The following is a 22,934-nucleotide window of genomic DNA, read 5'->3' on the forward strand; positions in this document are numbered from 1 at the left end:
AGATATATATACTTACACACACAATATACACACATACATACACTCTGCCTTAGTCAAAACATTTGTGATGCTCAAATTTAATTAGTTTCATTATTCATTTTGATGGCTACTGCATAGACAAGCTACCTAAATATGTAAGGTCACAAATCTTAATTTCCATAATACTAGAGGTCTTTTTTTTTTTTTTTTTTGTAATTTGTGTTGTTTTACAACTAAAAAAAGAATCTCTTCAGATGTCTTTTCATGGTACAATAAGACAAGGACAGGTCAAATTCATAAGGAATGAAGAAAGATATGTGTAACCCTATATTTCATTTCATTAATTTTGTGATCTGATCTTGATTTCAATTAACATATTTTTTCCATACACAGTCATGAAACCTTAGGTACAAGCTGCTCAGAAGTTCTTTGCATTCTTCTGGGTGTGAGACTGAATACCCAAATAACAGAATATATGTCATATCCTACTGTTGCACAGCCTCAGGTTCTAGTTTCTTTGGTTTCTGGGTTTTGTTTTTTTCTTTTTTTTTCTCCCCAATTTTCCAACACTTGTGCATTTAATAGAGATACCTTACCTTCTCACACTGCCACAATATGCTCAGCTATCTATACATTAGATTCACGCATAAGCCTATTCCTGCTTCCTTCTAGATTGTCTGTGAGATGCAAAAAAATCCAAGCTGAACTGCTCATTAAGATCCCCACATTTTCCTCTTTTCAGGTCTTTTAGTCAGATATCAGACCTGAAGTCAAATAAATCCATCTATGACAGTCATGAAAGAAATATTGCCAATATGATTACATATATATATGTATGTAGAGGAGTCATGTAATACTTCTTATATTAAGTTCCTTTGATCTTCATGTATTACTGGGTTTAGTTTGTTTGTTTGTTTGTTCCTACATAGTTAGAGCATACAGGCCTTTGTTCACATTAAAGTGAACTAGGATTAGCAGCTAGGATTAGTACCTATTCTCTTGACACATTTAGATTCTAGACCAGATTTAGATTTAGATTACACCTTGGCCATTCCTAACTAGGTAGGGAATAAGGCATTTCCCTTTACACATAATTCTACTAGTTATATGTCTGTCTAAGAAATAAGTGCTACAGCCACCTGGACCCTAAATTTTGGACCTGGTGGAGATTCTTGTCTGGGTTTAGAAGCCTGATAATGAAGTTGCAAGAATTAGAAACTGGGTCTTTTTATTGGTTCCCCCTTCACCCAAGCAAATTGTTAGGAGAAAATAAGGACAGCAAATTGTGTTTTCCCAAGCATGGGAGAACATATCGTCCCTTCTGTAGCAAGAAAGGAGGAGCAAATACATTTCACCTTTGAGAAACAATGTCTCCTGTGAATACTGCCTGGCAGCACTCAATGTACTATCCACAGGTCAAGCACGGTCTTTTCTTTGGTGATTAGCTCTTTTCTCTAAAATGTTGGGGGAAAAAAAATAATCACAAATCCTCCTAAATGTCTGATCTGTCTACAGCCTTAGACCAAGATGCATATTTTGTGGATTTTAATAGTTTGTTGGCTTCTCTTTTACTGTATTTCAAATTCCCTTTGATTTCAAAAAAAAACTTTCTCACCCTTTAATAGGCCTCATCTACCTGAAGCTGGAAAAAGAGGCAGCATTAGTCACAGAAATTAATATCAATATATCTTTCTACAGGCCAACTGCTGAGACAGTAACACTTACAGGCCACTGCTAGTGCCAGAAGAAATACTGATTTTCTCTGTGAGCTTGAAGATCAATATCTCAAAAAAACCCTACCAATTAAATGATGCTAAACAAAGCAGCAGGTTGCACATTGTCAGACATCTTGTTAGCTTTAGAGGTGCGTTAAGCTTGTGATAAAGTCGGAAGAGAAATGTAGTAGAAAGTCTCTCATTAAATCTCCATCATGAACTCATACTTGAAAGGCTACAAGGTAAATTTTCTCATGTCTATTAAGATGCTTGAGGGGATCATTAAGAAAAGGATTTCTCCTAAAGAGTGGGATCAATTAGAGTTGGCCTGGCATAAGGTTTAGACTCATTAGAGCACAAGTGCTTTCTTCCTTTGCAAGTGCTTGCTGTGAGAATTAAGCTCTGCATGCTATAAAATAGTAATTCCAGCAAATGTGAGAGACCTAAGAACTGAAAATTACCTGAAAATATATCAAAATATATATTAAGATATATCAAGATTTTTTTCCTGTCCGAAATGTTCTATATATCATTCCGTTCAGAAATACTCTACCATATTTAGAAACTATCTTTGTACATCAACCTGCCAAAAGAAATCATAAGCTTCCAATGTCCAGAAAAAATGCCAATAGAATTAATGAGGAATTTTCTACCTGAACAGTTTATGAAGGAAAACTACCCCTTAACGTAATCAAAATTTCCTGTATGAAGACCAAAAGTAAGATTTTCCTTCACATTTCTGAACAACACAAAAGCTGCCTTTGTAACATCTCAGGACAGTCCAGTTTCAAAAGGTCAAGTTTCTGCTTCCAACTCCTCTGGTATTTGACTTACTTTACAATAAAAAAAAGAAAAAGTCATAATGTTTTTACCTTTGACAAAAGTATCAGAATGTCTCTAATTTGATGTTAGAAGTATCTAGGGGTTTTTGGTTTATTTTCCCAAACAGTTCAGCCTGAAGCAGAGAAGAAGCAGAGAAAATTTCATATGAAGTGATTATTGCTTAGGAAAATTGTGAAGAGTTAGAAACAGGATTTATCATGGACCACATTAGGCAATTTTACTATACACATTAGTGACAGTTCCCTTGTGCTAAAGTATTTATTTTGCCTCAGATTATATGTTTTTAAAACTTCCAAATAATTTCATCAGATGACAGCAACTGCTTGTTTCTTTGCTTGCCTCACTGTGTGATCATAGTTCTTTTCAAAAGTTCAATGCTCTATAAAGAAACGAAAAGAGTGTGGTCCTTTCAATGGTCAAATGCTATTTCTATAGAAAGCATGCTGTTGGGCCATATAAACTGAATTCATCATAAACTTTACTGTCAGTGAAACTTCAAAGACTCTTCAGGTCACTGTCTGAAACTAAGAATCCTTAAACTGTCTAATTAATGTCTCTAACTAATAGCCAATAAATGTCTCTAAGAAAGTACTGATAAGTACTAGAGTGCACCCCGCTGCCAAGCACACACTTATTCCTGCCTGCATGTACACTTGGTTTAGAAGGACCGTGGGCACAGAGACAAGATGGGAGCTGCAGTATATTCCAGCCAGACTCTCTGAGAGATTCTCAGTTTAAATGGGAATTCTCAGCCAGCATCTCAGAGTATCCCAAGATGCGCAAAGTGCAGCCAGTCTGTTCAGATGCACATTGGCACAGGGGGGTTTTGTCATGCATCCTACCCTTCTAAAGGGAAGCCCTTTCTCTCCAATTTCTCCTTTCTTCCCTATTCCCCTGTCCCTGCCCTGGGGAAAATGCTCATCATTTTAATATGAGTATGAAATGTGCTTGGATTAAAAAACTAAACAAAAAAACAATTACTGATTGACAAGCATTTTAGCATTGTATCATGTGTGATCATGTTGAAAATGCTTTCATCTTTCTTGCCTAGATTTTAAGAAAAAATCTCGTGAGGACAGACTATCCCAAGAAATTCTGAGACAGTTTAATTCTGGACAGGACCAAAGTACATGACCAAGATAAGACACTTTTCTTACAGACTTTTCAGTAGATTGCCTTTCATTCTTTATAAAAGTAAATAAGCATTCACTTTTAATGAGTTACTGGTCATTTTTTAAATTAAAAAAAAAAGAAAAGAAAGATATCTTGATTTTATGTGTGACTTTTAAGTTTGTTTCTCCTGTAGCTTAGGATCCTTTTTCTACACAAGTGAAGAAATGCAAAATGGCAGCAAGCACATCAGAATTCATAGCATGCATGGAGACTAGGACCTTAACTCTTAGGGAGAGAAAGATAATAGTTTAAAGGGATTGAAAACAGTCTTTGGAAAAATTATTTTAGCTATTAAATTAAAATTTAATGTCTACCACGATCTTTTCTTGTCTGTATTAGTTTAACTAATGAGAGATGGATTACTGTCAGTGGAAAATATTCAGTATTTGCCACGTGGTAAAATATTAACTTTTTTATCTAATTTGTTCTTATTTTCTTATTTCAGATCAGGTGTCTTCCTGATAAGTCAGAAGTTTAGCTATTAGAGGTTTCAAAACAAGTAAACTGAACTGGGAAAAAAAAAAAAAGATTGTGTTCTTTTTTACATTTTTTTCACTTTTTTTTCTTATTCTCTTAGATTTTTAGCAAGCAGTAAGAATATTCTTATAAAAGATTTCAAAAGTACCTGGAAACTTCCATGCTCTTTAAACCTAAGACTTACTGGTTAAACTTTTAGGTTAGGTAAAGCCTTGAGCAAGGATTTGCTCATAAACTGCATCGGCATAAGAGCATCCCCAGGAGAAAAAGTAGCCCTAACACACCTTTTAATCATATTTATTTCTTGCCTTCCTCCTTCTTTTCAGGAAGTGGAAATGGACAGCTGAACCATACATGGCCCATGTCACCAATAAATTGCTGTCCTTCAGCCGAATACTAACATAGACACTAAAACGCCACTCAGAAAGTGAAGTGGTCGCCAAAGCTTTGCCCATTCCCTACCTATCCACTCTGCACAAAGGCTGACAGATGTGGGCTTGGTTTTGGACTCAAAATCTCATCCTTAATAATTTCCTTCCTGGATCTGATTTTTCTTATTAAAATGGATGACTGTACATTTTAAGTTCATTGACACTGGGACACAGCCTGTATGTTCAAAAAAGCATAAATACTATGCATTTTAATGACTTACAAGCTACAGTGGAAGGAAAAAAAACTGCTTCTGCAATGAGTAGATAGTGTATATTTCCTGTGAGTTGTGGCTTTATGGGGAGAGGCAAAAGAGTGAACAGGAGGTGGGAAAATGATTGGATCACTTCTATTAAATTACTTTCAATTTAACAAGAACAGGTGCTACATCAAAAGTTCAGCAGAGCTGAATCAGTTTTTTGCAGCTAATGAGCTTAGTTTTCATGGAGATTTTGAAGAAACCAGACCTGGACATTCATATGCTGAGCTTTACTTCAAACGATTTAAATTAAATTTCTGCTGTGCAGAAAGATCCAAAACAAAAGTAATTTGTTTATACAATTTGTCAAAGAGCACACATCATACAAAACAATGTTATTAACATAATGAAAAGAATGGTTATAGAATAAATTCTGGGACAGCCTGAAAAGAGACGCAGATGGAATTTTTTGTTCCATTTGAAATGTGATGAAATAAAGGGTAAAAGCTGTGTGAAACTACCCACTCTTATACATCATGTTGCAAGTCAGCTGAGAGCTAGGTGTTCAGGCACTTTTTGAATTGGAAAAAATATATGAGCTGCAGCATGCTGTTTATGTCACCAGCAACCTTGAGTGAACAAGTCCCTCTAGGCTTGTATGTAGTAGATCAGAAGGTGTCATTCAGTAGCAGATTTTTTCTTCAAACCGAAAATGAGAAGAAAAAGAAAGATGACATCAGTGAGGAAAAGGATGATAAGAGATGTGGTGCACACTTTATTGTTCTTTTTATACCATTATAGCACCCAAAGGCACTAATAAGAGAAGGTTCTTGTTATGCCTAGTTTGTGCAAACACACAAGAAAACTTTGTGTTTGCCCCGTAACGCATGATTTAGGAAGCTGAAAAACATTGCTTCTTTATGATTCTTAGAATGTTCTCTTCATTCTTTAACTCTCTTCATTTCTCAGCTCTTTTGATTCTTCCTTTTTTAAAGACCTTTACTTAAAACATCTAATAAATGGCTTTTCGTTCATCTCTTCTTCCCCTGAAGACTTATTCAGCAACTGAAAAAAAAAAAAACCTTCCGAAGTTCTACTAACCAAACAGTCTTGAAGAATTCCCAATATGTCGAATGTCGCATCCACCAGGACAATAATTATGTAAAAAAATGTAATTTCTTGCTTCAGAAAATAAAAAGCTGGATATCATTTTGCACAGGTTTGCATAACTAGGTGTACTTGTGGAATGAAAGTATGTGTTTGGTTTTTATGGGTTTTGGTTTTTTGTTTTTCCCAGAGATTCTTAAATTCTGGTCTACTGAAGTGAATACTTACTGAATGTCATTGACAATTGCTTGTCTCCAACAAAATAAATAATTCATTCTTGTATCTAATACCACTGCTTTTATCATAGTTTAAATTTTGAAATTTCTGAAGAAGGCATGTAACCAAATAGGTCATCCAGGCTTCCTTCATAATCAAGAGAGAGAAATGGACATTTCATGTTCACTGCTTTACACTGAGGTTTCTTGTTAGTGGTCTGGACTCCATTTATTATCAATAAAGAGAAACAGGCACTTCAAGACTGCAATTCATTTAATCCTAATGTAGGTATCTAACACAGATGAATTACTTCCTCAGAGTGCATATTTCTCTGTACTGACTACAAAGGGACTCCAAATAGCTCTTTCAGTTGTGGGTATCGAAACCATAGATTCTGACATTAAGGAGAATTCAGTTCCCCCCTTAGTTTTCTGAAAATTGTGGCAAAATCTTCCCCTGTCAATGTACAAATTACAGATTTTCTGATTCATAGAAAGTTGTCTTATTTTTTCTTTTGCAATATCCAGAGTTTTTAAGTCAGGATGAAAAATGTTTGTTAGAAAGAAAACAGAAAATGCTCACAGATGGTTTTCACTGTGAGGAGTTTAGGAGTTTTTAAAGAATATTAAAATCCTGGATATGTCTACTGTTAAGTCTCACATTATGAGATTAGTTCGCTGCAGAAAAGTCTTTCCCATGAGCATTATTCAGCCATGTTTCTTTCTGTGAAATTTTATCCAGATTTTATGGTTAACTGAGTTTTACCAAAGTCAGAAGAAACAAAAAATAAACTCACTGATTGCATCAGAATGGTTTCATTTTCTTCACAGAGACATCCAAAGGATGGAAATACAAGTGTGTCCTGCCATAGTTATTTCTTGCATGAATAAGTTCTGATTTAGCTAGCTCTTTTCTTTCTTTTCTGGTATAGTTTACTTCCTAAATGAATACCTTACTCCCTTCTATGATGTACGAAACTGTGTTTACAGGTACCGCAAGTGCTGCAATGGACCTTTGGTTATTAAGCCTTCATAGTTGCAATTAGAGTGCAGTCAGTATCTCACAGTGGCAGTGAAGCTAGCCTGCTGTTTTGATTTAGAAGTCGACAGCAACCCCTTTGTGTACTCATCTGAAACTGGTCTAAAAGTTTCTCTACGGAAACTTCTGTTGCCATAAAATTTCTTATCAAATTCCTATAGGTATTCTTCAATACATGGATATTTTCCTTGTACCTTTTTTAGGGCAAAAAAAAAAAGGAGATTGAGGCAGAAGGATGACAGAGAAGAAAATGAAATAGGTCTATTCTAGAATAACATAGAATATTTTAAAATTCAGCAACACAAGAAATTTCTGAATCCGGTTGTATTTCAATGATTAATCTTGAATTTGGAACTATACTTTTTACTATATTTTCCTTTTTTATTTCCCATTTTAATGCTAGCTGGCATAGGCTGCTTTCCAATTTCTTCAAAATTGGATTGGATAACACTTTTTAAAAGGCGGGGGGGGGTTCTGCATAAATATACAATTAGTCTTTTTCCCTTATTCATGGGATATTGCTCTCACTATTTTACTTCAACTTTTTTTTTTTCAGTAGTATGCAAACCACTCATTCCTTGAGCACAGTGTCCAGAAATAGCCTGTAGGCTGAATCTGTTGTTTCTGAGGTGTTCTGCTCTTCAGCCTTCTTTTAAGAATATTTTCTCATAGATTTAAAATCTGCCCTTTTAAAGTTCACCATCTCTTTCCTGTACCCTTGAGTTGTCACAATCCACTGAGGGTTTTTTTTGTTTGTTTGTTTTTTGGTGGTGGTTTCAAGTAAAGACAATTAAAGTACCATCAAACAATGATATCTTGGGGGGGGGTTTCTGAAAATACCAAAAATGTGTGCAGGTCACAATACCCACTTATCAGTTCCATCTCCTTACGTATTTCTACTCACTTCCTATACTTTGTTTCTCCATTGGTGCCATGCGCGGGCTGGGGAGCTGAGGGCCACCCGGCACAGACAGGGACAGTGCCGGCCAGGCACCAGGCAGGCTGGGGTCTCACCAAGGTGCCCATCCATGTTCTGCCCGTAGTATACTACTTACATCCATGGACCACAGCATGAGATTGTGACTTTTCTATTTCTCCACCTTACAACTATATTTGAAAACTTAAAGGCCTGCTAAGAAATAAAAATGGAAAACAAATGACTATGAGATATGCAAACAGTAGATTATTAGAGTAAGCTGCATCTGCAAGATATTTTATGAAAATAAATACAATTTCTTAATGGTGTATTTTCCTCTTATTTTCCTAAAAATTAGTCAGTTTTTCCAGAAATTTCACTTTTCCTATATAGAAAATTGCTATGTTCCCCGTATATTGTTCTTTGACTGTCATTATGATATTTCCTACATCATATACCAAAACATCTGGCATAGTGTTGAGGGTAGGTTAGACAAGTTACAATTTAAGTTCATTTTGGTAAGGAACCTGAGGTGTAATTTATGGGTGAGAAATGACAATGAACATCTAAAGCTAACAACTCCTGTTTCATAAATATTTAATTGTCACTTAGAGTATGTTTAGCCAAGATAAATCTGATAAACTAAAGTGACTTCATTTAAGAAGAGAAGAGAAAAAGGGTTTAGGTAGATATGCTCCGATAGTATTCAGCTGGAAATATATTTACATTCAGGTGATACAAATAAGAAAAGGCATATGTAGGACACAAACACCAAAACTCTTCCTAATAAGGTGATTTCCACTGTCACAATAAAGCTGAACCAATAGATATTGCTTTTTCTTTTCCTGAAGGCATGAAAGTTTAAATTATAGTGCAAGCAATTTCAGCTGGGAGTGTGTCTTAATGAATAGCCTTTGATACTGATAAAAGGGTAGCTTATAAAAACTTAATACACAAAGTTATTAGCCCAAGACTTTAGTACAAATTAACCATGCCTGTGTGGCATTCACAGCATTTGCTGGGAATTCACGCCATTTTTCACAGTATTTTATGCATTGGCATAAGTGTAGACATACCTTTGAAAGCTTTGGTGCTATACTAAACCGCATCTAAAAATTTCCAGCTCAGACATGTTACTTTTCTGTCAGGCTTTTCCTTCAAGAGAGGAGCCAAAAATAGGTCTATACCAACCATAGCCACTTTTAGCCACAGAAGCACCCTCTGTGTTTGCATGCATGTATATATATGTACAAATATGAGTCTTCAGGCACAAAGTACAATGAAATTTCCTCAGAAATACATGACTGTGACACCCAATAATGATTTTATTACCAGTTCCATACAAGAATGAATACACCCTTTCCTTTACAAGCTGAACTATATTGAAAGAAACAAGCCATGACTAAACTGAAAGTGTAGTTAATATAAACAGCTAAAATGGCTGTGTGCAAAACTGATGTTTGTGTTAAATCTATCATTTTTTCAGCATTTAAACTTAATGGGCTATAGGAGAATCAGCTGAAGGTGTAATCATCTGTTGGTTACTGCTGTTTTTATCAAATCTGTCTTCTTGTCATGATAAATGTCTTGGCTTCCACCTAAACAGAACATGCACCATAAACTCCTTCTAAATGATTGTAGATAAAAAAGATGGAAGAATGCTCCTGAAATGATATATTATAGTTGCTGTCCATTTGGTGCTTAGCTGAGTTCAGATTGATTGTTTACAAGGATTAATTTTAGCATCCATCTTTGCAAATCTGTATTCCTCGTCATACAATTAGAAAGGAAAAAAATTATTACAGTAAACTCCTCACTGTGAAGTATAACTACAGTACAAAAAGTTAAATATTGAGAGATATTTCTGAACATAAAGTGCCTTCCTCTCAACCTGCTCCGGGCCTGCTAAAGCTAGGCAATGAGCTGATTCAGTCAGAAATCAGTTCAGCAAGAATATTTGCTTACAACTAGTCCTTATTTGGTTTATGCATCTGCTAACCATCCTATATCAAGAATGTCTCTGTTTTCTCAGAATTTTTAGATGAGTGATGTCAATTGGATCTTAAGTTCCAACAAGTATTAATTAGGGTAAAGTGTTGACTTTTTTGGAGAGAAAACTGTTTATGCTCGTAGGGTCTGATTCTGTTTACTTTAATCATAGAAACACACCAACACACGCTGCCTTAATTACAAGGTTAAACAGGTTTCTCAAATTCTGAATTTTGATGTCTCACCAATCCTCCACAGCACTGAGAGGCTGTTCCTTGAATTAGTGTTGGAGGAAAGTGAAAAGGCTGTGGGGAATGTGCATTTGCAAATATGTCTTAGGGGAGGGGAACTGAACATAATTCCTGTATTAATATAAATAAGCTTAGAAGAATCATACAGCCACAGGGTATGTGCCACTTACGAGTGCTGGGAGGTGGGCTTGGTGTCTCGCGTGGGGCTGGGAGCTGTCCTTCAGGGGAACCAAAAAGAACCTCACGCCACTGACAGGGTGCAATAACTAACACCAGCAGCATACGTTCAGGGATCTTTTTGTATTTAACGTGGGCTTTTGACTTCTGCAAAGGGGTCAGATAGTAAATATCATCCGCCCACCCAGGGGTATTTGGAATTTGAATTAAATTACGTTAGTTTTAATGTAGTTTTCTATAGCTGAAGAATATTGTAGTACTACAGAATCTTCAAACCAGCAATCATAATTCTAGGACAGAAACTTAATAATTGAGTTGTGGCAACTAATCTCAAATGAGGTACTGTCTATATGTTGACTTCAACAGATCTCAAAACATAGCCTGCTTTTTATTAATTATTTGGACATATTCTTCATACAGTAGGGTTTTTTCAAAGATGAATAGAGTCAGAAGTCAGGCCATTACACTCCTATACTACCAAATGAAAGTCATCCTTCCGTTTTTGTAGCATATTTAATCACAATCCCAAAACATCTCACAATACAGATGACAAGCATGCTTTCCTGTTCTAAGTGAGGCCATATGCAATGCAGACTTATTGTAGAACTTCCAGTATACTATCTTCAAATGTTATTTTGAGCTTGGAAACACAAAGCACTTTGCATTTAAATTAAACATTATTGCACAGGGAGACAACATACATTGAATATTTCTAATTTATCATGGAAAAGATACAGAAGGATGTCTGCCCCCACACGGAAGTGGAGAGGAGCCATGGCTGGTGGGGACTCCACACCATGCCAGGAGAGGGCTTGTCCCATGCAGGGTCTATCTCCATGCCCCACAGGGACCCCAAACCCCATCCCTCTTCCTAAGTTCCCCTGGGGGAGCCACCAGCCCCACAAGATTAGGATCCCACCAGCCCCATGGGCTGGGCTCGTAGGTGAGCAGGTGAAGTGTGCGTGGGGAGTTGGAGGGGGAATGGATGTGTTTAGACGTGTATATATGTACTTGTGTATATAGGTATTGTATGTGTGTGTGTGTTTGTGTGCCTGTTGGGAATAGCTCAGCCTCGCTACTACCCAGACTGGGAAGCAGGGAGCTGCATTCATCCTGCCTCTATCAGGCTGCTGGATTCAGCACTCCCTGACAAAAGCCGGGGGTGCTTGGCTCCTACCCATAGAGTGTTACATCTGGCATTTATACAAAAATGGCATAGCTGGCCAATGCTGTGACCATATTTGTTTACAGTTAATAGAGAATTTTATAATATATTTATTTCTCAAGATTTACATTTTCTGCAAAAAATAAGTGTTTTGTTGTTTGTTTATTTATTTGTTTAATATATCAAGTGACCTGTACTTCATAAACTTGGTTTAGGACCAAGTTCCCACACCTCCCCACAATCTTCAGGTACCTTGTGGAGAAATTGGACTGTGTCATATCTTAGACTGCCAAGATTCTTGGCTACCACTGGCCTCCCAGGGTCCCCCCCAGCATCCCCCAGGATGCTGTATGTAAAGTGCCAATGTGGCTGCACGTGAAGTGGGGAACCTGGTTGCATTTAGGCTCTTCAGATGCAAATGAACTGGTGGCCACATCCTAATTCACATCAGAGCAAATTCGGGGTATGCACTGATCTGTTTCAAAGGCCCTGGTTTCCACAGAGAGCAGATTTGGGTGTATGTTGCAGATTGGAGCTGTCCACCCTCCGTAAATCACAGCCCCTGACAATCAGAGAGTCAGGTTTCAGCCTGTGCTGCAACTCACACCTACAACACTGCTACATTCAAATTATGACAGAATCTTTTTTTTCAAGACTAGCAAAAGCTCTCTGTATTTCTAACATAGGAATAAGAAGTGCCAAATTATTCTGAATAAAGTATAGTATTTGGCCCCAAATCTTATTTTCGAAAAATGCTGAAACTTCTCTTTAAAAAGGGGATGCTTGTTCCGGAAGACACAGAAGTATAAAAAGGACTCAAAGGACAACAGACACTTAAATATTGTCATTTCCTCTGTGAAAGTACTAAGAAACAGAGGGTAAGATACTGAGAAAGCAGCAGAAGCTCTTTTTTTCTGACTTGAACCTTCTTAAAGTCTATGTTAGCAGGGAGTGGAGGAATAAAAAGTTATAGCATAGACATTCAAACTACCTATGGGACACAGAAAATCTGGTATCAGTAGGTTTCAAGCTGTTTCATCACCTAAATCAGACTTCAGATGGAAAAGTGCTCACAGAATCAAATTATATAACAAGTAGAAAGATGAAGCCAAAAAGTAGAAAAATAATGATGCATCTGCTATGGAAGTAAATATAGTACCAGAGATGATATTGATGATGACATCCCTGTTTTATTTAGTAGACAAAATTTAGATGAAGAATGGAAAATTAGAATAGTATGTGTCTGTTTTTATCACATCACCCACCGGCAAAATGTTGCCCTAGGCAATGAGTGTGCAGTTACTAATTTTAGTGTTTGCTTGTGATTCAACCCAACTCATAGCCAGGATTCACTTAAATACTGCAATTTTCATATATAATTATTATATGAATCTATGTATGTATATTTATAGAAATGTATGTATCTATACATAGACATGCATATCTATTTATAAGTTAGATATTTATATGTTTATATATTTACAGAGTATGCATTATACATATGTCTTTTATATACATACACACACACACATATGGATGTACGCATATAAGTATATTTGTAAACATCTGTGGACACAATCATATGAGTTGACACAGAAATTTCTTTTAAAACACATCCTACCCAAATGTCAGAAGCTTCATACATTTTATCCTATACCAAGTGAATCAACCCTTATGTGACAATGAAAAAAAACTAGCACTTGTGCATGTTCTTGTCAAAAGCTAGATGAATCCACCAGCCCTGCAATTATCAGCCAAGAAACCATACAGTGTTGTTTGTGATAATGCATATATTTGGCTTGCAATGGCTTGGACTGCTGCACAATTTTTATCAGGTTTTCCTCCCATAGTGATCATATGGCAGATGTCTTCCATCAGAAGCACAAGGAGAGAAATCTAGAAGAATTTGGCAGTATTTCCTCTGTAATGTTTGTGTTACCTGCAGCCCTACCAACTGGACCCACAACTCTTTACCTCATTTGAGGTTACAATCACTGTACCTTCATGCTGATTTTGCACATTGCCTTTGTTTTGCTAGCAGCAGGCCCCACAACTGCAGTCCCTTTTAAAGACAGCGTTCAAATGTAGGCAGTTGAGACCTAAAATACTAATTCAGTCTAAGTCTGTATTAGTTTTCTCCACAATTGTTCACACAGCTGGTGTGAGAAGATTTACAAAGCCATATACCCCAGTAGTATTGTTAGAATGTTCTTTTTGTTGTATTGGCAGAAAATGTGTGATGCACCAAGTAAATCTGCCATGGTATCTGTCCCAAGGAGGTCAGATTCTGAAAACCATGCTAGGAGGTAAACAACAATAATTTCTGTACAGATTAAAACAGTTTATCACAGGCAGCACAGCAGGAAAAAAAAACTGTGTAATTTCACATTCTATAAGTGGAGAAGTTCCATCTTTTATAATACAAACCCATATCACATGTCTGGATGAAAAATCAACAATAAATTTCTTACCAATCTACCCTATTAGAAAGTGTTATCTGCTGTGGACTCTACTCTCTCCAATATATGACAAATGCATGTAAATCTTCTGTCCTAACATCTACCCAAACAAATACTTACTGACATATTTATCAATAAAATTCATCATTATTATAAGAAGGTTTTTTTTTTCATACATTTATAGAAAAAGTCTATTTGATTTTAGGAGATTTATGAGTTCTGATCTAACAAGTTGTCCAGTGAGGAACAGAGTTTTAAAATCCTAAATATTTGCTGAAACCTTCTATGGCCTACATATTTTTATTTGTATAAAGGCTCAAAAAAGTATGTGAGTCTGTACGCGATTCTTAATGCCAAAATGAACTAGAAGCTAAGGGCTGGCCTATAAAAGTTGTTCACATAAGTTAACACTTACTTGAAAGGAGTGGCTTTAATGGAACTGCTTGCGTCAGTAAGTGCTTATCAGCATGAGCTAGGGATCCACAATCTGGCCTTTTAAAGAAAATTGCTTCTCTGATTTTCAGGTGGCACATTATGCAAGCCTATACTGCAGCACCTGCAGTGCATGATATAGAACAACATATGCTTGTCTTATGGCACCACTCATTCAGAAATAGCACACCACACATCTGATGCTAAAAAGAAGAACAAAACAAATCAACACATTTGTTTGCAGAACAACCAACTATTTTAAGCCCATGAGTTTTTTGTGAGTTTGGTGGGGGTTTTGATTGTTTGTCTGAAGGTAAAAGAAGATGTTCCTTGCATTTTGTAGAACATTTGCTACAAAGTGACACTTAAATCAAATCAAATAAAACATTTGGGTAAAGTAAGATTTTCTGAAAACTTTCAGCATATAATTAGTGGTTATTAAACCAAAAGGGTATGCTTTCCTTAGGTGTTAACATCAAAACTAACAGCAGAAAATACTGTGTGTCCCTATTTAAAATGTTGATTGTGACAATGTTCTTTTTTCTGAAGTTGATTGTTGATAAAACCAAGTTTCATCATGATTTGTGCTTTCAATGATGTCCTATAATAAACAGAGAAAGACCCAAAATCTTATAAAAGCAATATAGAGATTCTGAAGAACTACTAGGCACACTGCCAGCATATAATTCAAGAAAGGGTAAAAGAGTATGTGTGTGAATTATTTAAAACCAAGAGAGAAGAGAGGCCAGAAGTTATCTGTATTGCTGTTCATGAAAAAAACCCCAGAGCAATGTAAAGGCCAGCTGAGCTGGCAGTAGCAGGACCAGAAAGTATATTTAAGTATCCTGACGCTGAAAGGTCTTTGGCATGGGCAATGAACTGCAAAGAACTGTATATGTAGCAGTGAACTGGTGATATCTACCACCTGGCTCTCCTACCAGACATAAGACCTCATTTGTATGAGATGAGGCAAGATACTGCTGCCTTGCAATTCAGTATTCAATCAAAGGACTTGTCATCTGTGTCCAAGAATGAGTCCAAGAAAAGGAAATACTATAAGGAACAGAGTCTGGATGAAGCAGGAGGTTGCACTGACAGACAGACAGAGCTGTGGTCTAGGCAGCTAATTATGAAAGAGACAGCAAGGAGGACAGCCTAAGGGCTAGGGATGAGGATCTACAGAGAGGATTCTGTTCCCTTTGGTCTATATAAAATACATTTCTGCAAAGTCTAACTGATTCCAGCCAAATCATACCAGATTGCTTCCCTGCATTTGCTTTCCCCTACAGTCCATGACCCAAGGGTTCAGATGTGAGGACCTAAAGTCTAGTTGTTTGAAGCACGGCTGTGGCACCTCAGCTCAGCTTTATCTTAAGTTGGAAGATGGCAACACAGCAAGGTGGGAAAGAGTCCGTTCCAGGATTAAGAGGCCAGACTTCTCTACCTTATTTGCAGATGTAAGCAGATGATGTCACTGAGTGCATGTATGAGGAGTGATAAGCTTTCTAATGCTTAATCCAATAACAAATTAGCCCTTGCCAGCAATAAAAAATTGTTATGTACTCATAAATTATCAATAGCACTGATTTCAGAGTTTCTTGATATGATAAAAGATGTCCAAACATAAGTCATTTTGTAGAGAAAGGGTCGTTCTTCTGCCAAACAAGAATAGCAACAAAAAACTTTCAACATTATGGTAGTGCAATATCCAATGTGTGTAAACAATTTACTTATTAGGTTCAAGTAGAGTTGCTTTGGGATGTAGAGTAGATCTAAAGGTTTTCCTTCATTATTGTTTTCAGTATTGGCAGTCTATGAAAACTATTGTGTCACGGTCTAAGACTCAGCTGTGCTATTATTTTTAGGTAAGGACATCCTACTACTTTGTCTATCTTCATTCTGCAGTGTCAGTGTCTTCTCTAATACATCCATCTAGGCTGATATCCTCATATGAGCATAGACTTGTGAAATTATTGGGCTTTGTGACAATTGTTTCCCACTTTAGCTATACACTTCACGATTTTCATGAAGTGATGGCAGCTCCAAGGAATTTAAATCATACAGCTTTTTTTTTTTTTCTCCTCAGTGACTCTTATAATGCTTTTTAATGCTATACTACATGCTTGGCAATGTCTGCATTAGCAGCTGCAATTTCAGCACCATTTTCACAAAAACTGTAAGAGAACTGCATATCTAGGAAAGCTATTTGTTTACTGGTATATTGGGGAGAGAATAAGACACAATGGTGTTGCTAAACAATTTCAAAATGCAATTTAAAAATACCCAAGTTCTTGTGAAGCTGAAGTTAAAGGTTTCATAATTTTCACAGTCACACTCAGCTGTGGTAAGTGTCAGAAAAAAAAAAAACAGGAAATGAATTTGTTCATTAAGAAAAAAAAAAGGAAATGAGATTAAGCACATTGCTCAAATATGCAAAATAATGCTTTGATTTATATGCACTTTTCAGACCTCTGGGTCTTCAGCTTTAATAAGAATTTGTTTTGTGTTTTATCTTTTTCATAAAATTTTTAATGAGGAATCAAAGTCTTTATCTAAGAATTCCTCTATAAAAAGTGTTTTTTCTACCTAAGCACAGATTTTTGTGTGCCAATAGTAGAATCTAAGCACTTGATCCTCCACACTAAAATCAGTGGCAAGCTGTTCCTGGTTTCTGATGTTCTTTACATAATTCCAGATAACCCCCACCCCCATCACAGACTCCCTCCCTCTTATCTTACAGTTATATTCTCTCCCACGTAAAAGGGAGCATGTAAGAAAGAGTCCTGTCCCGTCACATACTCTTGAGAGATATTCCAGACTGCACTGATCAGTAATCAAGCATTCAAATGCTCTGTCCAGAAACACTTTCCCTTTAGCTCACACAGAGAATGCAGTCATGTTGCAGAAAGAAGTTGAAGAACTTTGAGCTACAAGAAACTTCCAGTCCCTAACCAGAAATCGATCCTGGCCCGCAGGTCAAAAATGTGGAATACACTAATTAGGAAGCATCTTTCCTATAGTTGCTGTTGTTGTTGTGGTTGTTGCTATTTTTTTTTAAATCATTTAGATACTATGTTTAAATCCATGATAATTAAACATATAAGTTTTATGATATTTAAAAGCTGTTATTTTTATCAGCTAAAAACAAAATTAAAATATTTTTGAATATTTAAAAGATCAGAACATTTTAGCAAATATGAAAGCAATGAGCAGTCCTGTATGATCATTTGCTTCTGTTGTTTCTGCTGAGATGGGTTCACAATGACTTGACATTTCATCCCTAATATCGGACAGAATGAATCTAAGGAAATATGAATACAATTATTAATTAATATGATTACTTACACAGAGCATTTTGCTTCATGTCTTGTTTCACAACTACAGTCAAGACCAGGATCAAGGACTACGAACACAAGTTAGATTCAGAGTTTAGGAATCAATCAGGGGTAACATGTAAATCATTTTCATTCAATGGGCTTGGCTCTGAGGAGTTTTAATGAGGTTTTACCTCCAAAGAGTTGAAATTTCATGCCACAAGCCATTTATGCAACATTTTCACCAGCTTGGAGAACTTCTGAGGAATATAATAAGACTACAGGGCTTTTGATTTGCACCATTCTTAGTGAATATACATTTTTATCCACTAAAGATGGGAACTGATAGCTCTTCAGAAGATCTTTGATCTCTCTGAATCATTGTATCACAGCTCAGTTTTTTAATTCTTGTGAACCGCCTAAGCTAATAATTCAGATCAGTATGATGAATAATGCTTGCCTATCATGTATGTAACTTGCTTTAATGAAAAAGAAAAGGATCTTAATTTCTCATATTCAGAACTCTCGTGGATCTTGACAGTGATAGTCAAGTTATCTGGCATCTTTAATTCTGTAGAGCTTTGTCTACTGGTAGAATTGTATTCAGACAGTCTCAGTATAGGAAAAAAAAAAAAGACACAACTTTTCTTTGAGTAGTAGGTGATCTTGTATTTTCACATACCTTTGTATAAGTATTGGAACAGTTCAATAATGCTTAATGATGTGGTCAGTCTGGGTTGGTATCCCCTACAGTACACTGACAAATAACATTGGTCCATACAGTTATGTCTTGTAGTAGTTGCTTATACCTAAAGCTTCATAAAATGAGCAAAAAGACATAGATTCTTATCTGAATCTGACAGCTAAAGTTCTCTTTTAATGCTAACTGTGTGCAGGCTGCCACTAGGTGATGGATTAGCTGAAGTTCAGAAACAGTATGCCATAACAGAGCTCACAATGCAGTGTGGTGTGAGATGACCTCTTGCAGAATTTAAAGTGTTTAATACTGAGTGGTACATTACAGTCTTTGTTTTCTCCTGCTCTTCCTATTTAGGTAGAAAGGACCCCCCAAAAAAGAAACAGCTAGAAAATCACATATGCAAATCTCATACAATGAAAGAACCAAAAACAGTTTACATTGCTCTTGCAATTGTTTATATCCTTCTGAAGCTGCTCAGCATTTCCAAAAAAGTGTAAGTGGGACATAGTGTAAATAAGAATAAGGCTCTAGATATATCAAGTTAACTTTTAATTTACAAGGACCCCTGAAAACAATGTCAACATGCCAGAAGATGAGAAAAAGACCTGCAAAAAATTTGAAGACCATGTTTTGAATTGTCAGAAGGCAGACCTCTGCAGAGAACCTCACTACTGTGAGAACAATGTAGGAAGTGCTTTGTTAGTCATCCACTGAGTTTTCTCTGAGATGGTGACTGCAGAGGGTCACCTCTGGAAGTTAATAAAAGCTCTACAATCAGAAAACTTATTTGCCTTATTCTATTCTTTCTCCAGATCTAATATTTGGCAAATTTATTTTTCTCTTCTCTATCATACTATATATTTTATAGTATTCATACATTCCTGCATTGCTCACAGCAAAATAAAAAGGCAGGACTACATATATTGCATTTATAATCTGAAGCATTAGAAGAATTACTTTGGGGGATCTGACAGAATGACCACATTTTTTGTAGCTTGGTTCAAATTTAAAATGCCGTTTGCAGTGGTAAAATTTCCATAGTCCTGCTCAGAGTAAATGTGGATAGCCAGAGACTCAGAAAAGGTGTGCCATTTTCTCCTAAAATTGAGTTATCCTGAAATATCTTGTTCTTAGATTTGGAAGACCAGACTCCTATGATTTCTTAAATACAAAATCATGCCAAGCCAACCAACCAAACAGAAGGAACCCTGTCCCTTGCTTCTTTTGAGCATGATAATCTACTACCTAGAAATGAATGCCAGGATATCATAACAAAGTTCATACCTCCAAATTTATACTTTCCATTTGTCTCATCAGATCTGAATATCATGGGTATTTTGTTCAAGATGGAAGATTAGAGGGTCTGAGATTACCAAAGCAAAGGTTTCCTTATGCTTAATGTGCCACAGTGTGTTGTAATCCCAGTCCAAATTCTCTGCCAAGGATGGCTTTGGCCAATAATTCCAAAGTACCTCCATGATAAAGTGCCATGTTGTATTTTGACTAACATATATAATATTTTCAAAGATCACCTAAAGGTATGGTGAAAGGCTATTGAGTCATTATAACGATCACTTTCTTTCCTGTCCTGTTACCTGAAGTATGAACTTTGGGTAACCTTCGAAAAGAACAACCCAGAATTTTTTCTTGCCTTGCATTCTGTTGTCCAGAAGCAATAATCCACATTACGTGGGCAGTGCCAATTCTTTCATACTCATTTGATGGTACTCTTTGTCTGGCATCTGTATAATATTAGAGCTCTTAAGGAATGGTTTATAGAACACATATTTTTCTTCCGCAACAGAAATATCACTAGCCTACATATCCTCTGTGGTGTCTAAGTACTTGCTTGATGCCTCTGTGTGCTCTTCAGCTGTCAGCTAGATTCATAGCCCTTGCTATACTTTGTCTAAAATCATGTTCTAACTTTCTCCAATATAAAGGCAAAGGCTCTTTAGAAAAGGGTCATTTGATGAGTTGAAGGTCATCTGATCATATAAAAGATTAACTTTTTAAGGAGTTTCTTTGGATTTCATTTTGGGGGTGGGGGTTCTCAGTTGCATGAACAGTAAGTCATTAGCTTCCGAAATGTAGTTATATGTATATGCGTATCTCTTGAAGTGCACTGTTTTAAACATTTTGAATGCCCTGTCTCCAACTTTTCCGGTTATTCTAGTGCTGTCGCACCTTTTTTATAGCACCTGTATATGTCAGCAGTGCCTGGTTCACACACACTCTGACACAAACATACACATGCTGTGTTTTCTTCATAGATTCCTAGCCACTGTTAATTATTAGAAAATGGAAATCAGTCCAAAGTTGGACTGTAGCACATCAGTACCTGGACAATGGAATAAAGTACCTCTAAACACTGTATCAATGTAAATGAAATAGATGCATATAATTTACAAGAAATCCTGTCAGGCAGTCCAATCCTTTGAGATTTCAACCATTAAGCAGAGCTTGCTTATGTTGGTTTTTTGAAGAGAAACTCATGAAATAGCTAGCAGTAGGTTGCAGTGCATGATGCTAGTTGAGGAATGTTTCTCTTTGAGTCAGCAGTCTTCCAGGACTGGGGTTAGTGAGCTGTGAATGATAAAATTGTCCTCTTCATGTGGAGAAGCCATGAATATTTGTCATAAGACCATACCTCTTCATTAGATATGTTAATCAGAACACTTGAATAATTCCAAACCAAAAATGGTTAAATGTGGGAATGCAACATATCTGTGTTCATGGTAGAGCATATGCAGAGAGTACTTGAGAGTCTAATTTGAAAATTTAGAGACCTAATACTAGCAGATAAACCATGAATAAAGCACAATATTCATTTCTGATGGTCTTAATGTACTTTTAATATGTCTATATCTCAGTAGATGTGCAAATAAATTTGATTTATAAATGTAAGCCATGATACTGTAAGCCAAAAAAGTCTGTAAAATTTCGTACACTGTTCTACAATCAGCTTCACTAATTTTTACTGCATTTTCAAGTGATCACACTTTACCTACTGCCATTAGCTGCAATAAAGTATTCCATTTTATCAAATAAGCACTACTTCTCACATTTCTCCCTAGAAATCACTTTGCTTTAGTAACTGATTAATGAGTGATCTGTTGTGTATACTTGGAAAGGACTTTGAGTGCTTTAAACTGAGCCATGATTCAAAATATAATACATTATTTGAATAATAAAGGAAAGTAGAGAGTATTTCTGGCCTTGTTCTTGTACCTATGTATTTGTAACATAAATTCATTTCAACATTTTACTTCCAAGCTGTTTTCCTTTATTTCCTCACCATTCAGCATATATATCTTATTCCTTCCCACTCCAAATACTCTCACTTATCATATAATTGTGAGGTTTAAAAATGACTCCAGTATATGTGGAGAAGAAGAATCCATTGCATTTTTTTAAAGCCATGTATTATAAGCATTATTCTGATTTAAATGTAACGGTGTTTTTTTGTTTTGTTTTGTTTTGTTTTGTTTTGTTTTAATTATTGTGGTTATTATACCTAAAATAATACATGGGTAGTACCACTGTCTTTAGTCTGTATAATTGGGAAAAAAGAACCCATTTCTGGTGTGTTACCTGATTTGTCACTGGGTGACACATGTTATTTTCCACTTTACTGGGAGATAAAACAATCTCTTTGAGGCCAGGCAAGTTGTCACTTCCAGTTACTCTGGGTGAGTATGACATGGCATGCAAAATTGCACACCATGTTGTTACAGCAAGAAGAATAATGGGAGTCACCACTGTAATTGCTGATAAAAATTTGGTGTTTGATACTTAAATCAATTACCTTCCAAAGACACATTATGCCAGAGTCCTCTGTAGGAAGAATCTAATATAGCCTATGACCTATAGTCGATCAATGTAAATAAAGAACAATGAGTCTTTAAAGAGAGATATTAGACAAGCACAGTATGCATCTATGACTTTAAATCTATATAATGACTTTCAAGGGAGAAAATTGTATATGATATTAATGACAAATGATAAAGGTAAAAGTGTCATTACATATGTGGTAATTACATATGACAATGATAACTACAGTCTTTACAAGGAAAGTATTAGTGCTACTTGTGAAAATTGAAATAGGTGGAAAGGGGCAGATGATAATCAGCATGAGAGGGGAAATATTGAACATTATGGAGAAAAAAGAATCATTTATGTGCTTTTTAATTTTAAAAATCCAAAATATCATAATCAGAAAAAATGCCTGACTGAGAATGCTGAAGAGAATATAGAATAAGAAAGGTGATCCATAGCAATCATTTAGTTGTGAGAAGAGAAGAAACTAACCCAAGAATGACTTAGCACATTTAGGGCACTGCAGAGCTCTGTGT

Source organism: Apteryx mantelli, chromosome Z, assembly GCF_036417845.1.
Source record: "Apteryx mantelli isolate bAptMan1 chromosome Z, bAptMan1.hap1, whole genome shotgun sequence".
Taxonomy (NCBI): Eukaryota; Metazoa; Chordata; class Aves; order Apterygiformes; family Apterygidae; genus Apteryx; species Apteryx mantelli.